The following is a 19,013-nucleotide window of genomic DNA, read 5'->3' as shown; positions in this document are numbered from 1 at the left end:
GGAGTAGGGGCTGCATCTGAAAGGGTGCTCTAGCAGATGACAACTGTGAACTGGCCAGTAGTACAAACCCGCAGGGTCACCTTTTTTGCTTTAGTATGATCTGCTTTGGCCTTTTCCTCTTCTTAAGCTGCTTTTAAAAGCAAAACTGTAATACACGGAAGACAACAGCCCCTAAGCCAGGTGTGGTATGCACAGCTGTAATTCCAGCAGTGGAAAGCTTAGGGGTGTGTGAACAGCCTGAGCTGCACAGGGAGATCCTATCACAGAAAATTAATTAATTAATCAATAGTCTATTTTAGTTGTATATATGTTGTCATAAGTTAATATGTATAAGATCAAATTTCTGTCAGATCTACATGATAGATTTGTATTGTGTAGAATACCTTGTGTATATTATAAACTTGTAATGAGCATAAAAAAATTAACTTATAAGAAAAAAAAAGAAGAAGAAGAAGACCAGGGCTGGAGAAGTGGCTCAGTGGTTAAAAACACTTGCTATTCATTTGTGAGGACTAGAGTTCAGGTCCCAGCATCAACATCAGGCAAGTCATGACAACCTGTAACTCAAGAGCCAGAACATCTAAAGTCCTCCTCTGGCCTCCTGTGGACACCTGCATACATGCATGCATACATCCACATAGTCACATGGACATAGACACACACACACACACACACACACACACACATAAAAATAAAAAGTAAAAACTGGTCCTTAATAGAAAATAAAAATATTAAAAAAAGAAAAAAGAAAAATTATGGCTGAATTCAAATGGCGACTCTTCTCTTACAAGTTGCCAGTCCTCAAATGTGTCATTTACATCCAAATGCTTCAGTTTCCTGTGTGGCATGAAGATAATAAAAGAACCTATGTCTCAGGACTGCAAATCAAGGGATATATTTATGTGTTTATACATACACCCACCACCTAGTGCAGTGACTAGGTTGCTAATAATTGGTAAATGCAGTAGCTATTTTCCTTGTTTAGATTTTCATCAGGTGATAATATATATATAAATACAAATATATCTTTCCTGCTAATACTATAATATTATGCATTTATTTATGATTTATAAGAATGTATTTATATTTATATATGTTTACCATTTCTCTGATATACATATAATAATTTATATATTTGCCTATGATATACAGATATGTCATCAGTAAATAGATCATAGGTAATATAGATGATAAATGCTTTAATCATCGCTTTCAACAGTTTCTCACAAAAAAAAATCAAAATTATCCATCACATTAATGTATAGTGACATTTAACATGTAAAACAGAATTGCTTCAGACCTCAATTTTACCAGGCCTGAGAAGTTTTCCTTACTTTTAAAATCACTAACTTGAGTGAAAAGGCAAAGCTTACAGTGGACGGTGTCATGGATTTCATCATTTGGGTCTCTGTGTTTGTTTGCTGGCTGGAGTTTAATGGAAGCAGGGAGCCCTGCCCAGCAGCCTCTTTCACTCTCCTCTCCACTCAGCCCAGTGCCCGTCTCCCACAGCAGCAGCAGCAGCAGCACTACAGCAGGAGACTGGCTAGTGTGGGAGAGGCTAGGGACACAGCGGCAGTGTGCCTTTACTCAGGGTCTTTACTTCTACTGTTAATAACACAAAGCTTTCCTCTTCATTCCTCACAAATTGCAGTCTGAAAGGGCTCAGAGTAGCGTTCAATGTATGCAAATGTCTCTGGTGCATTTTCAAAGAGGACAACCACAGTTCATTTTCAGATTCACTTCAATATGGGGATGAAAACCTCACTTAATGAAAAACAGCATGTTGCAAAAGTATGTATATTAACATTAACAAATTCAGTACAGCTTCCAGCATGTATGGTAGTTGGGAGAAATCTAATACCAATTATGGAAAATGGCATTATGGAGTCTTTTCGGGGTACTGGTTTGTCACTTTGCCACATAGAATGACGCTGTAGGAAAAGTGCGTGCAGAGTCCTACCTGCAGGCTGGAACTAGCACAGGGTTCGAGAATCACTGGATGGGAGGAAGAGAGTGAGAGAAAATGTGACTGGAGAGAATCTGACTCCTGATGGGCGCCAGCTGGGAACACCAATGACCCCCAAGGTGTAGCTTGGAACCAGGAGTAGAGGCCAGGGACTTGTGACAAATCTAAATCCTTCGTTCTATCTCAGCTCTGCTGAATAAAGACACTGAAGTAGGCTCTGCTGTCTCCTTTGCAAAATCACCCAGTGATTCTGATGCTTCAGTCCTAGTGGGCGGAGGGCATACTCAAAGGTACTATGAAAACGTAACATGTTAGACCTGGCGAGCAACAGCAGCTCCTGCTATAGGACTGACAGCTGAGATCCACCACAGTCAATTAAGTCATTGAGTGAGACAAATACATCACTGTTTTCAGAAAGCCCACCAGGTCGCTTTAATTCAGGACCAGCTTTGATGTTTAGACTACAGGTTTGTAACAAGCAACAAACCAATCAGAGGTGGGGGGGGGAGGGGGATTACACTGAGTTCTCTCTTGTTTCAGTCTGATATTGTTGGTCTGTCAAATTAACACCATCTTCTAATGGTCAATACCAGTTGTCTGTGAACTTGGTAACAATGCTCCACGACTGTTGATATCAAAAGTTCTTCTTTCCTAAGTAGCTTGAGGTCTACTTGTGTTCATACAGACTAAGTTGTCAATTAGCCAGGCAGAATTATTTGGGTATGGAGGTGGGGAGTGGGCAGCTATAAAACCAAATAAAATATTTGCATTTTCCCTTATGAATTAAAAAAGAAAATAGCTACTCCCCCCCACACACACACACCCTAGGTCCAGTGTCATCTTTATTCATCATAAAGCCTTGGGCACACATGAACTGAGTAATCTATACTGATGACAGTCTTATGGTTGGGGACTTAGAAGAGGGAGGTAGGGTCTAAAGCTGGTCTACAAGCTGAAAATCAAGCAGACTAAGAATTGTCCTCAACCATTCCTTAATGTAAGATCCAGGAGAGATCATGAAAATCAGTCCCCCTAACTCCCAAGGCCAGTTTCCCACATTCTTTCAGAGCTCACTACTCCATGGGCTAGCCTGCTGTTTCTCTTTCCTTCCTTCCCTCCATCTGTCTCTTGCTCATCAATGGATGCTTGGTTTGGTGTCACCTTCAGACACTCTCACAAGTACTTTATGTACACGATGTCTGCGAATCACCATCACATCCCACTGGGCAGATGTTAATGCCATGGTGGTCCCCATTTTCCTGCAGAGCCCAGATAGCAACAGAGGCTGAGGCTAGCCCAAAACTTCAGGTCATAGAACAGAGATGCCTTCACCCATGGTGGCTTTTCCCTACATCAATTAATCTAGAAAACCCTCCACGGACACGCCGAGAGGCTTGTTTGCAGGTGACTCTAGGTCCTATTAAGTTGACATCAGAATTAAGTTTCATCTGCACAAACACACACAAGGTCTAAAAAGTTAGTTCCTCCTTTCTCAGCATCCCCAGGATGGGCTGGAATTGTCTTTCCTTCTGGGGAATAACAGACTCTTTGAAGGAGCAGGTTTTCACTCAGGAAGGGTTCTGGGGTGACTAGTTGCCTACCCAGACTAGCATCTCCTCCCTTGTCGCCCTTCTGCTCTGACTGCTGCTGCTGCCAAATCTCCTTGGAACTGTGCAAGGAAAGTGGGAGGCCTCACTTCCAGCATTGCCTGTGACTCTGTGGAAGGACACAACGAACCCTGCTGCCTAAGAAGAGAGAGCCACGGCCACCTCCTGGTCCACAGCCACCTCCCTTTAAAGAGCTCTAATTCCAGTCCGCTGATGAATAGCAGAACATGGTGACGAGCCCAGTGAAACCCTTGAGCCACTTGCCAGCAGTCTGCACTGAGCAGCCCCACAGATGACAGAGTGAACGTCAGCCTTTGGAGTTGCGCAGCACATAATTCACACATCCACATGTAGCAGCCCTGCTAACTGTCCTTGAGACTTTGCTACAGCAAACAGGAAGCAAAGTACTATATACACACACTTTTTCCAGGACAGAGCAGGAGTCTGAAGACTCTGCTATATGTAATTTTCTAAAATGATGATACCAAGTCTTCTCTTAAATTCATATTATCATCTGTTCAAGAAATATCTTTTTAAGGGCTGGAGAGAGCTCAGGAATTAAGAGCACATTCTGCTCATACGAAGGACTCAGGTTCAGTTCCCAGCATCTGTATCAGCTGTGACATGTTTATAGCTCCAGATTTAGGATTTCTGACTCCCTCTTCTTTTTTTTTTATTTGATATATTTTTTATTTACATTTCAAATGATTTCCCCTTTTCTGGCCCCCCACTCCCCGGAGGTCACATAAGCCCCCTTCCCTCCCCCTGTTCTCCCATCCACCCCTTCCCACTTCCCTGTTTTGGTTTTGCCTTATACTGTTACACTGTCTGACTCCCTCTTCTAATCTCCAAAGGCACCTAAACTTGTACATACAAACACAACTAAAAATAAGACTAAACATATTTAGAATTATCTTTATAAAATAGTAGATCCTTATTTATTTTCTTGATTGTTACAAGCTTGTGGTAACACACACACACACACACACACACATACACACACACACGGTTTCCTGGGTCACTCCTATTTGGATGGCCAGCCAGATTACAGCCTCAGGTCTGAGACCCAGGTATACGCTGTATGGCAGGGCTGGCAGGGCACAGGTCGCACTGATATGGGTGGTGATGGTGGTGCATACAGCCACCACAGCTTCCATGAGGAGGACTGTTTGGAATGGCTGGGTCCAGAACCAGAAAGACTCCCAGGAAAGAATCTGTAACAGAGTCCTACTAGAAACACTAGAAACAGCAGAGCTAGGGCCACAGTGCCAATGACCGGGAGCCTCCCAGGCAGGTGAAGATAATGGTGGAGGCACATAGTAGGACTCTGATGATGTTTTTGAAGTCTGAGGGTCTCAGGGATTTCTATGATGATAACTTCTAAAGTGTCCTAGAAACTTTCTTGTTCTTTCTGAGGGTAAAAGACTGCTGGCTTAGGTGATTAACACCTGTAGCCTAACAGCAGAGGATTAAGCAATGTGGTTTTTGTTCTATCTCAGCAGGAACTGCTGGGCTCTAACTTTCAGCCTACCAGTCCGAAATTGCAGGGAGAAAAATGAATTTATTACTAAGTTGTAAAGAGTTTCCTATGAAAGCTATCTAAGAGGGAAAAGTGGAGAGATCCTAAGTGGAGAAAGGGAAAAATTCTTCTAAGTGGGGAAAGTTAAAAAGTGAGAGAGAACAGGAGAGAGAGAGAAGGAGGAAAAGAGAGAGAGAGAAAGTAATGAAAAGGAGAGAAGAGAGAAGTAGTGCCCTTTCTCTTTTGTCTTCAGTACTTATACATCTTTCAGAATACATGATCACATGTTACAAAGTTCATCACAAGTTCACACAAAATACCAAGTCATAACTTGAAATAGAAGTTTACAACAGAGAATGTTTACATGTATATCCATTAGGAGTAATTATCTAGCTAAACGTCTATCACTATGTCTTTCACAAGTTCATTGAAAGTTTGAAACCATAACTAAATTATAAGTGAAGTTTTGTGTACATAAACACAGTCAATATTTTATCTTCTGTCCTAACATCTGTAATAAATCCTAGTTCCCATTTATGACCTTTGGTTAATTGTTTTACAACCTCTTGGAATGTGCACATTCTGGTTGTTCAGAAGCCATAATGTGTCTAGCTTGTCCCATTATGGCTTCTGACACCACAGGAGTGTTAGGACCTCATAACACAATACTTTTCAGCTTTTCCAATCATGGCTCTCAGTGAGCCACGGATTTTACATCATATAGCCCATTCATGTATGCACATGCATGCATATACACACACAAATACACATATACACACATATACATAAACATACATATGTGATCATTTGCATACAAGTGTGAACATGCACATATGGACATACACATGAACACACATATACATACCAAGGCATGCATACATGCATAGACATATGTATGTAGACATGTATATAGACACATATGTACAAATGTGCATACATGTACACAAGACACAACAGTGATAACAAGAACCCAACGGAGGTATTCCAAGCTGCCTCTCACCCCACTTGGGGTGCAGCACTCTGATGGTATTATGGTTCACATAGTTCTTTTGCTGAATGCTGTTATGTTTCTGTTTCACAAACACCACTTTATGGAAAAAAGGAGAGAGGAGTCTTGGCAGAGGGCAGGGCCTGGGTCTAAGCCAGGAAGACACTTTGTTCAGTGGTAGTCAAGGGCCTGGCTCAGGGTGGACCATATTAATGGCCTACTGGCTTTATTCAGGAAGTCCTTCTGCCTGTGCAGAAGTCCTCAAGAAAGTTATGTCTACCAAATGAGCTGCCTTAACAGAAAGGAAACTAGTTAGCTCAAATCCTCAAACCTCCGGTGGTCCCGCTTAATAGTTCAAGGACTCTATTCTCACCTGGCCTTACAATAAAAGCCTTCACAGTCTAATAGGGCCAGAGAACCAGGCTTCTTGGAGGGATTCCCTCAAGGAAGTTAGTGTGTGCCTCTCAAAGGCAGCACAGGACTTACCCAGACACCCACTGCTCATCACAGAGGAGATTTACTACCCAGGAGAGCAAGCAGTGGGGAAGCTGCGAAGGAGGCCAAAGCAGCAAGAACCAATCAAGCAGTGTTTTGTCTCTGTGTTTGTTTGTTTGTTTGGTTGGTTGGTTGGTTGATTGATTAATTGATTGATTGGTTGACTGGTTGATTGGCTGATTTTGTTTTGTTTTGCAGGAGTGGTTTTTAAGGAAAAAAGGGTAAATCTGTGCTAGGGCAAGTTGGTGCCCTATGTGCTATGGGCTGATTGGACATATTAGCTAAATAATAAAATTTGATTGTTGGACCCTGGTGTTTAGTCTCAGGACTGAGTAGGGGGTCAAATAAGGGAGTGGACCTTGGGAGCTAGCTTTAGCAATGTTAGCTAAGGGCTTTTAACAAGGGAGAGAGAAAGGGAAAATAGGGCAAAGCCTGCTGATTCCATGCTTGGGCCTGTGTTGGCCACACTCAGGCCTGCTAGAGTCCGTCAGTAAGCAGTTGACCTGCTCCAGGATTATGATCCTGAACTAAGAGGGGAAAGTTTAAGAGTAGGATCTGTCCTGAGGGTGGCAATTCCCAGGCAAGGTGATTGAGGATCCCCCACCCCCTCTGCTCTTTTCTCTTGGAGGACCCTGGCTCTAGCCCTAGATGAAGACTACAGTGAGACATAGAGGGAACCAGCTGCTCCCAACCTCTGTCCTCACCCCTGAGGCAAGCTGATTTATGTTCTGACCTTCCATTTCTTCTGGAAGACTGGAATAATAATAAATACCTTGCAGTAGTGTTAGAAAGGTCAGAAACAACGTATGTAAAACAGGAGAGAGCCTGTCTTTCAGCATGTAGAGGTGCTGGAAAGGATCACAGTCACACCTGCCGCTGTCATTTCCATGGTCAAAGCTTGATTGACAATGGAATAGGAAATGGATCGTGACTAGAGTCACCAGGACTCATTGTGTACATGGTGCCTTCCACCCACCTCAATGCATAAACAGTATTGGAGCCAGTGGCTACACAGGAGGAAGGTCCCCCAAGGAGGACAAGATGTATTTGAAGTGGTAGCAGTCAAGTCACAATGTGACATGAACAATTTAAAAGAAGAAAGGCTGAACAACTGACTTCACTGTACAACACATTTGCAGACCTCAATTCTCCTACTCAAGCCCTCACGTCACTCTGTTTCAGGCACAAAGGGATGCTCGCCAATGCCTTGCCATGTAGGGTTGGGCCATCCTGCAACTCTGAATTTGATACTCAAGTTCTGCTTGAGCGATTTCCTGATGGTTGGGGGTAAAAAGCTAACCCAGAAGCTCTTGGCAAAAGAAGCATGCTGGAGTCTATCTGCAAGCCTAGAAAGAAGTGCACTAATGCCTTTCCAGTCAGGTGGGAAGGGCTCCCCGGAGGGGAGATGCACCTGAGACTCTGGCAGCAGCCATGAGTCAGTGTCTCCACTGAGCTGTGAACTCCATGATAAGGCCTTTTAGGGAAGAGAGACGCATCAGTCCATGAATTTTGCACAGATAAGAAACATTCACTTTAAGTGAAGATGTCACCCAAAACTCAGAAAATGAGCTGATATGAGCAAAGTTTGCTGAGCTTGAAAGTAAATTCTTGATTAGGTAAATTAATTTACTTTTAGATTAGACCATTTGCACTATTAAGATAAGCAGAATAAACAAACAACATAAGGGAAAGCTCAGACAGCTTCCCCCTCACTAATCCTCCTCCCTTTCTTAGTTTTCTGAGACAGGATCCCATATAGCCCAGGCTGGCCCCCAACTTGCTATGTAGATGAAGATAACCTTGAACTCCTGTCTAAATTCTGAGAATTATACATGGTCATACATGGTTTATATGAAGCTGGGTATGGAACACAAGGTTTTGTGCATGCTAGGCAATCTATCAAATGAACTAAACAAATAGCCTTTGATCACTAACATATATTTGTTTATTCATTCATTCATTCACTCTACATCCTCCTTCCCCTTCCCCTCAGGAAAGGGAAGTCCCGCTTGGGTACCACTTCACCCAGAGGCATCCAGTTGCAGTAGGCCTAAGAGAATCCTCTCGCACTGAAGCTCACCTAGGTAGTCCAGTTTTGGAAGAGGTCCAATGGCAGGCAACCAAATCAGAGACAGCCTCTACTCCAATTGTTAGAGGACGCACAAAAAGATTAAGAAGCTGCACCTCTGATACAAATGTGTAGGGGTTCTTAGGTCTAGCGCTTCCATGCTCTTTGGTTGGTGGTTCAGTCTCTGTGAGTTCCCATAGACCTAGGAATTGACTCTAGGTCTTCCTGTGGTGTCCTTGCTCAACTTGAAACATCCCATGTAAGATAGCCAGTCCCTGACACTATTAATGATACTCTGCTATGCTTGCAGACAGGACTACCATAACTGTCTCCTGAGAGGCTTCATCCAGCAGCTAATGAAAACAGATATAGAGACCCACAGCCAAAACTTAGGTAATTCTTGGGGAGTCTTATGGAGGAGTTGGGGATAGAGCTGAGTGAGCTGCAGGGGCCAAGGTCACTAACTTTCAGTACCATCATTTAAATATCAGAGCCTGTACGTACATCTAGTGGCTTTGAATTCATTGCCTTTCCAGCAGTCTCAGGAGAAGAACACCATCATTGCTGTCTTTTGGCTTTTACTAATGTTTAATTGGACTTAAATCTCAAAAATTCTTGAAACTTAAGAGAAGTTGGTCAGGGCAAGATGAATACCTTCTTTTGCTGTTCAAAATTCAAAGACTGATGGATCAAGAACCATACTGACATCCTTCTTTTTGCTACAGAATGTCATATTTCCTTAAGTTTGTGCAGATTAGATAATTTATATGACCAAGTATGCATATTTTTCTATGAAAAGAATATGCCACTAAGCCTATGAAATGTCATTTTGATGGGATATTAAAATTAAAGAGATTGAACATCTTATTGTGAACTTTTTTTAATGCTACCACAATAATCTTTAAGATAAGCAACTCAATATCAAATGCAGTGTGACACACCATATTTTGGGTCACCTCTTAGGAATAAAGGATGAGGAAGACTTAGCTCTTTTTGAACTTTGTTTACTCCTATTCCTTATCCAGGACACTGTGAGGCAACACACAGGAGTAATGGCTTAGCAGTTAAGAAAATGTGTTGTTCTCCAAGAGGACCCAAGTTCAGTGGATTCTAGAACTCACATCAGGCAACCACCTGTGATACTAGATCCAGGACTTCTACTGCTACATCTTCATCCAACACTTGAGTTGGTGCTGAGCCTTCATCTTGGCCAAACCCATCCTCCCTGGGGTCCAGGTGTGACAAGGATGTAGCACAGTTGTATTGAGAAAGAGCTTCAAAGACAATGGAAAACCATCAGCCAGTTTCCCTTATTCAATAACCAATAATAATTCTAAAGTTGTAGTATCTGGCCTTTCCATGACTCCAGGACATATCCTCATGGTCATGTGTGTCTGCCAAAGGAGGTGATTGTATTGAGACTTGAACACAATACTAGGTTTTGAATTCACAAAAAGCCTTTCACTGCAGACAAACCAGGCTCTCTCCACTGATATCCCCAGCCATATCCTGCCATGTTTTCTTGCACAATTAGTACTGCGTGTACTCGGTTAGCCATTCAGCCTTACAGAAGGATGAGTGAGTGTGAAAGAACATGGTGAAGCCTCAGGATGCCTTCCTGTGTGGATGTAGAGAAGTCTAGCTTCCTTCTGAGTCTTGACCACTTATGCTACTTACCTCATTAATCTGTTTCTACAGTCCCTTAGGTCCCCACTCCTTATGGTCCAGCTATCTTCTGTTTACACTTAGCATCCATGCCTCTCTCGGGTTCATCTTCCTTCTCTTCCCTTATTCAAATCATTATGCTCTAAAAACCATCCCCAACATAATACTCAGAAAAGATTTTTAGTATGATTACTGACCTGAAGCTCTATGTCAACTGTAATGTAATTTTGTTTTTTCTCAGGTTAAAGACTAACTTCTGAGCCAGGTTGGTGCATGGAGCATGGTGTCCATATTCAACGTCTTCTACTCATTAGACTTTAACTGTTTCTCCTTAGAATGATCAATCAAGTTACTGACTTACTCCAATGAGCTATCCATCAGTCACATGTATTTTCTGGGACTGGAATTATAATTTAGAAAATACTTCCAAGTGAGTTGGAGAGTTGTCTCAGTGGTTAAGGGCACTATCTACTCTTCCCAACGACCTAGATTTTATTCCCAACATCCACATGGAAGCTCACAACCATCAGTAACTCAAATCCCAGGGGCTCCAATACCCTCTTGGGCACTCCTCAAGCACCAGGAACACACGTGGTACACAGATAAAACACACACACACACACACACACACACACACACACAAATGAATACATTACACACACACACACACACAAATGAATACATTAAAAAATTTAAAAGAATAACTTCAAAACCAACGACCTCCTGGGAAGGACAGTGATAGGAACCAAGAATGAGAAATACAAAGGCCAATTTTAAACTGGTCCCATTTTCCCAGCCAGCCACACACACACACTTTCCAGGGAGCCAATTACACAGAAATAGAGCACTTGGTACCGAAAGGAATTGTATGACCACATAAACTAATTGGTTGACTAGGTGACAATTATTCACAACAATCTCCCTTTGGCAGCTTGAGTTTGGACAGAAATACTCCATCGTTGTGACTAATTAGAACCTCAGGTGTCACCCAAGCCTGACTGCACATAGGACTACAGAACTGAACTTTGAAGATCATCACAGATGCTCTCCAGCATTTCCTCTTCACAGTCGGCTTTACAGTGAGGCAAGGCTGCTGGCATAGCATTTCCCAACAGGCTTTACAGACGATTAAATGCACAAGTGTATGTTAAGAGCAAGGCACAGTCATTGAGACTGGGCAGGCACTCAATAATATTAGCAGTCGTTATCTTCTCCTTTATTCTGAAATGACAACCAGAGTAGAGCAGACGGCTCTGCCGCTGTGCACGGCAGCAAGCGTGTTCACATGAGCACTACTACTTTGATGTTACTTTACTTCTCAGTGGATGAGGGCCAGCTTGGAAGGCCTGACAGCTCAGCTTGCAGTCTGGATCAGAAACTTGTTCTGTGAGCAGTGATTCTTACCTAGTGGCCTCCCCCTCCCCATCCAAATCAGGTACATTTGGCAAGGTCCAGAGACGTTTTTCTTTGTCGCAATTAGTTTGAGTCTGGTGGCATGCAGAACATAGAGATCATCCCATAATGTAGTGTTTACCCCTCAGCCTCTCTCAGGTGCATACCATTGAGAGGATCCACTCAGTGAAACCCAGGCGAGGTGGGGAGGGGCTCAACCTCCTCCTTGCTTATAAAGGGAAACGAGCGTTCTCAGCACTACTCTTATAACCATAAGTAAACAAAATGGGAAAGGTACAGCAGATTCCTTGCCATATGACCAAACACAGCGATGCCGGTGCTGATCTAAGGATGGCACTGGTAGAGCTTCCCCTGCCACAGGCTTCAGTCATCAGCAGGGAGGGGAGACACATAGACTTTTTATTTATTTATTTGTTTGTTTATCTCTTGGAAAATAACTTGATCACAGGAGCTTCACTCTTACAGCTTTAACCCTTCTCAGGTTGTCCACAGCAAACACTGAAAGCAGATTCTATTCTGCTAGTTACTCAGTGATTGATGCACCATCTTTCTGCCTTAACGGAGGTGCGGCTTTTCCGGGGAACAGAATACGTCTCAGCGTGTGTATTTGGACACAAGAAAATACAAGTGTCTCCGCAGGCTGAGGACAGTGGCACCACACAAAAGCATGGGATGTGCTACTACACCTCAGCACCCCCAAACCAAATGCAACTTATTCCTTTATCCCACCACCTAACTGCCATGCTTCCGACTTGCCAATCCTGCTCTACACCACTTCTTAGACATCAGAAGTGGAGATCAGAATTACATTGTATATGGTTATAGTTTTCAAAATCTGTAACTAAGCTTGACAAGCTCTCGTGGGCACTTCTGTATAGCCCCAGGAGAAGAAATTGTCCTCTGAAAGGTTAGTGAAACCCTTCCTACCTAATAGAAACAAGACAAGTCTTTTAAAATGTATAGGTCTACTTGCTGCTTACCACAGGGAAAAGGCAAGGAAGATGATTATATATGTATATTAGTCCCCACCAAGAAGTGGCTTCATATAAAAGACTCCATGTGGACATTTCATTTGATTTTCATTCATTGACTGTGGTGGCACATGCCTTTAATCTTAGGACTCAAGAGACAGAGGCAGAATGATCTCTGTGAGTCTGAGTCCAGCCTCATATACATAGTGAGTTCTATAACATTCAGGGTTGTAGAGAGAGATCCTCTCCCAAAAAAATTAAATAAATACATCCTAAACACTTTCCATATTCAGATACTACGGTGTGCCTAAAGGTGCAACAATGAACAAGCCACCATCCCTGTTCTCAGGACCTTCACTGTGCACCCATATTCCCCTGATGCCTTTTCTACCCTACCACTTGGGAGTCTGAGATCAGTTTCTCAATCATTTCCAGGGAGTCATTCAACCTACCTAAAATAACCTTTCTATGTTTGATGAGAACACTTTCTTTGTCTATCAAAGTCAGTTCCAAATCAAAGCCATCAGCAAATTCTACCCCAAGTAATACATGCTCTATTCTTGTGGCAAATCCACTCTCTTTCCCCCTCCCATTCCCTTCCTATGTACACAAACTATAATTTACAAACTCCTGTAAGGCAGGCCCCCCTATGCTATGACCTAGTACAAGGTATAATCACCGACCTCAATCTGAAGAGAGACACTAAGCTGAGTTGCTTTCATTGGACAGAGAAAGCCTGAGAAATAGGTCCAGGTACAGAAATACCCTAAGAGGAACTCGTTGCCCATGTCTGTGCCTGACACATCCAGCAGGGATCTAGACCAAAGCTTAGAAAACAAATGTTTTTTTTTTTTTCTGAAAATTCAAGTACAAATATTTGGTGCTTACTTTGTAATAGAATTGGCCACACAAGGCAAGACCTCCATCTGGTCTTTTAGGTATGGACCGAAAACTCAAGCACCCAGCAAGCAAGCACTGAGGCCATCTAACCCTAGGGGTAAAAATGGATTTGAATTGAGAATGGGAGAAAGAAGAAAGCATAGATCATTTAAGCAAATTCACTGATCCGTTACATGAGAAAAGTACCAAGAAGAAAGCAATCCTGAAGACTAGGCCATTTTCTATTATGGTGTGGATCTGGAGCACTTGGTTTGATGGAACATGCCTCTTGAGCATATCTGCCCAGCTCTGACTGGCAATGATTTATGAAGTAAGAGTAGGAAAAAGAAAGACAGCAAAGAATCCTACCAACGCAACAGGACCTGCAGTGGTCACGCTGGGCACACCTTTGCTCCAACATTAGCAAGAGAGAAGAGGACGATGCTATTAGCAGTCATCCTGCTTCAGACCAGAGGAGTCGAGAACGGAGCCCAGGACATGGACACGAGCTTCTGCTCAGACGGTCAGTCTGAAGCAGGGCTTCAGACATAGCTGAAGCAGGTCTAGAAAAGTGGCCGTTGTGTTTTTAGAGAAATGGGGGCAGAGATGTTGAGCTTCTGCTCTGACACAGTTAGGTGTCTCTCGACAAAGACTGAGAGACTCAAGATTGCAAGGCAAGCTTCTTTCTATTCTACAAAATCCCATGTTTGCTGTGGCTAGCAATAAGAGGAAGACAAAGGCATACATAAATAATACACTCTGAGGGTGAACAAAAGCACAGCTGTGCATATATGCCTGTTCATCCCGAAACACTCACCAGGCTGCCAATGCACCATCCCCAGAGGAGACAATGAGCAAATTAGCTCAAGTGTGAGTCAAAGTGTGCTTGCTCAGTGCTTCTCACACTCTTAAGACAGTCATCATACACAGGAGACCCAGAGTGTGCATTACCACACAATCTTTCTGGAGTACTCTACCAAAAGCCAGGAATCTGCACTCTAGGCCTGCATGAATGGGTTTGGACACCATCATTTTAGACGAGGCAGGGTATTTTCTCAGCTCTGGTGAGGACAATTTCAGGAACAGCGCTAGCTTCACTTGATAGTACAGTTACCATCACTAGTGTTCTCCCTGGGACTCCAGAGAAAAAGAAAGTCCTTCCTACCCAGCAATAAAACCCTGTACACAGAGCCTTGGAGGCTACCTTCCTATGCCCCTGGCAGAAAATTTGCAGTCATGGCTAGGCAAAGAACAGTGTTCTGTCATTTATGGTAAAATTGAGGTTTTTCTTTGGCTGTGGGAGGTTCTAAGAAAGGTTTTCTTCTATAGTTCTTCTTCTGAAAAAAAATACTCTTTCTAAAAAGTATAATCTTCCTATGTTCTCTCTGTCTCCATCAGGGTTCAGGGACATTCATTTGCCCTTTACTAGATTATGCTACATATAAATAGGCCTGCTCTTTTCATGTCTTGAAATATCTTCTAATCGTTGCTAAATATTATTTAGCAAGTTAAACTCATTGAGTACTTCAGAAATGTCTAGTTCATTGTTAGATGTTTAAGCAATTACCAATGTGAGGTGATCTCTCTCTCTCTCTCTCTCTCTCTCTCTCTCTCTCTCTCTCTCTCTCTCTCTCTCTCTCTCTCTCTCTCTCTCTCCAGGGTTTCTCTGTGTAGCTCTGGCTGTCCTGGAACTCATTCTGTAGACCATGCTGGACTTGAACTCAGAAATCCTACTGCTTCTGCCTCCCAAGTGCCAGGATTAAAGGTATGTGCCACCACTGCCCCTCGAGGTTATTTCTCTTCACATAGACTATTATCAGATTGGCCTGAGCAGAGAAACAGTCTCTTCTGATCTCTTCAAGCAGTGAATGTTTCTCTGAAATGCCAAGTCTTAGGGTGAATGTCCCCGTAGCAGTTAGAATTTCCTATTGTCAACTTTGACTGGATTTAGAAACACCTAAAAGACAAAGTTCCAGATGTGTCTATGAGTAAGTTTCCACACAGATTGATGTGAAGAGAGGAGACAGACTCTGACTGTGGGCAGGACGATCATGTAGGCTGAATAAAAGCAAGCAAGCCGAGTCCCAACAGTCAGCGCTCTCCTTTCCTAACTGGAGATGCCATGGGACCAGCTGCTTCGTACTTTTCCTACCATGCCTCCATGACAGACTGCACCCTCAAACTGCGAATCCAAATAATCCCTTCCTTCTCCACGTGTTGAGTATTTGCCACAGCAATGAGAAGAACACTGGGCATACACAAACATGTTGTCATTACCTCTAGATTTGGGCTGAGTTTTCAAAGTCAAGCACAAGTCCCCTCCCCACTGGAGAGATCCATCTATAGCCACACTCACTCCAAGCTGAATGTTCTCCCTGTGTATCAAGGGGTCAATGGGTCTTATCTACCTATATCCCCTGGCTGTCCTTCTAGGTGATGACCCAGGCTCTCTGACCCTAGGATTCTCTATTCAAATGACCCTAGCCAGCATTCTTAGGTCACAAAGGCCCTTCCTTACTAGCTTTCCCCAGGGGCAGACACTGCCACTAGTACACACTCAGAAACCTAAGGAGGAAACTTAGAACTTGCATATAGTGGGCAACTGAGGGCATCCACGTGTATGCTCACAAGACCCCAGGGTGCCAGAAGTGAGGAGAGAAAGGAGCCGTCTACAAGATGAATGGACCTAGTTCTTCCTTCCAGAAGCACCATACTCTGTAGGAAGTCTAAGGAGGGTTAGAATTCTAAATCTAAGCCTAACCTCCCAGGTATTTTCATGCACTAGAATATATTTGTTAAGGCAAATTGTTATCATATCTCTGGCAAGTTCAAAACTCACTATGCAGCTAAGGATAAGCTAGAACTTGATCCTCCTGCCTCCACCTCTCAGGAACTTCTTTGTTAACAATTAATAGACAGCCTAGTTGACAAGTTCTAAGCTTTCTCTAGGCTTCTCCCTGTTCCCCGACCTGGGGCTCCTCGGTGTTAGAGAAATGGAGCAGCCAGGGCAATCTGCTCTGCCTCTCTGTGCGCTTGCCTCCACCCATCTCCTCCAAGCACAGAGTTCCCACTGCCCGTCTGTCACTGCCTAAAGCCAGCTTTGAGGGACCTCTCCAGATGGATTTCTCCTTCTCATTATTTAACAAAGCCATCAGAACTCTAGGAACTGGGGTGGCAACATGTTGAAGAACCTTAGTCTCTAATGCACATCTCATCTCCTTGAGCATGTGGCTTGCATATGCTATTTCCAAAGTACCCAGTGTTTTGATTTCAAAATGGCATCCCTACATAAGCCTTAACTCTCTTAAATTGTCCTTGACTCCCCCTTGACGCACAACTCTGTAACCTAGTCCTATTTCCACACTGAAAATATTTTCCAAGTGAAAGAAAAGCAATCTACAGAGTCTGACTTAGACTAAAGGATGGACGATTGGCAATCACCATCTTCATTTCAAATACAATTGACTATTTCACAGAGTTCTGATTGGCCAGGCAAGCTGTTTCATGCTTGTAGTCCCAACAGTTGGGAGGGTGAGTCTGGGAGTCACAAGTTCAAGATCAGCCTAGAATATGTAATTAGACACTGTCTCAAAAAATAAGAAGCTTTGATTAAATAAAGTGAATAAACTCAGATGGTAGCTATTATACATATATTGGGAGCAAGATGGGTAAGAAATTTTACTTTTAATAGTAAAACATTTTACATTATTGATATTAATAAAATATAGTTACAACTTAATTATTTTTAAGACCAACATAGTAAAATATCCCAATAAAAGAATGCAAGATAATTGTAAATTTCACTGGTTACTTATTGACCCGGGGATGGGAGCTGATAAAGCCCAGGAGAGATTTGCACAGTGCTCTGCTGCCCAAAGGATGCTATTGATGAGCAACTTCCTCTAGACCCCAAGTTAATTCTCAGAGTACGAGTCTAGAAAGTTGTAATTAAATTTCCATCGCAACCCTTTCCACTCTTCAAGCCTGTAGGAAGGTGATTCTAACCCCAGAGAATTATGTTAAACTTAGAGAGACTTTATTGGCAAATATGTATTATGAGGAAGGGAGGGATCCCCAAAGGGGCTTCTAAAACATCCAATACCTTTTCAAAGACTGAAGTGGATGGAAGAAGAGAATTGACTTCATCTTCCCTACACATCAGGGAATGCTGTCCTGATCCTAAGACCTTCGCCTGTGTGAGCATGAGCTTGCCCTGGCTTTGAAGGGAAGAACAGGCAAGATGCAGGTCCTGTGACTCCACAGTTGGCCTGATTCGTCCTCAGTAAAGAAGGCTATGTCTAGATAGTTGGAGGTAGAAAGACAAGCGATTTGCCTCAACTCATTCTCTCTGTCTCTATCTCTGTCTCTCGTTGTCTCTCTCTCTCTGTCTGTCTTTCTCTGTTTTTCTCTCAACACACACACACACACACACACACACACACACACACGCACGCACGCACGCACGCGTACACGCACACACACACACACACCACATATCCTGTACTTTTTGAAATAGGATCTCATAAAGCACAGGCTGGCTTCGAACTTGCTATGTAGTTGAAGTGGGTCTAGAACTCCTGACTCTCCTACTTCCAGCTATTAAGTTTACAATTAAAGGTATATGCCGTGTCTTGGATTTAACCACTCATTTCTGAGACAGATTCCAGGGTTTCTATTCTTCAAATCTTCTCCCTCTTTGCTTTATTTTCTCCTTAACACTCAAAACACAAGAGCACATTGTGAGTTTCTCCTTTAACCAGTTTCTCACACAGCTCCCCATTAGAATGTAAACTCTGCGTGGCTTTTAGTAAACCTGCAATAATGCTCTCAGAAAAACTACTTAGCAAATGCTGTGCATGAATGCCATTGTTAGAGCTGGTTACTACAATAACTAGTGTCCTTTGGGCTTTCAGCAGAACCTCATGAACAGCAAGAACCAAGGAACTGCATTTGCCATTGTCTTCTGAATACTCTGCCTAAAATACAGACTTTAAAGTGTCATTTCTATGTAATATCAACATGACCAAAAAGCACATCACTGCATATGTTTCAGATATTAACTGCTAGAATTGTGGGCTTGCAGTCCACTTACACTCAATTTGCCTTTGAGAAAGTGCTAAAGTCCTGAGCCCATCAGGAAATAATCACTAACTCATCAGTGATGGGTTCTTGATGCTACTTCCTCAATTCTGACTTGTTCGTGCTGCTTCCAGGGCACATAGTGTTGCTGTCTATTCTGCAGGGCATAGGGCCTCACAATTTACTCATTCTTTGCATTGAGAGCCGTGGAGAGAGTGAGCAAAACAGCGATTTCCTGAACTCAGAGGAGGAAGAAAAAAATTTTTTTGAAAATAGTTATTTTTTATACAATATCCTGATTACAGTTTCTCTTCCCCCTACTCTTCCCAGTTCCTCCTCACCTCCACTCCAATCCAGATCTAC

The sequence above is a fragment of the Apodemus sylvaticus genome, chromosome 4, assembly GCF_947179515.1.
Source record: "Apodemus sylvaticus chromosome 4, mApoSyl1.1, whole genome shotgun sequence".
Classification (NCBI taxonomy): Eukaryota; Metazoa; Chordata; class Mammalia; order Rodentia; family Muridae; genus Apodemus; species Apodemus sylvaticus.
The sequence above is the reverse complement of the archived record's forward strand: the minus strand, read 5'-3'. Positions refer to the sequence as shown.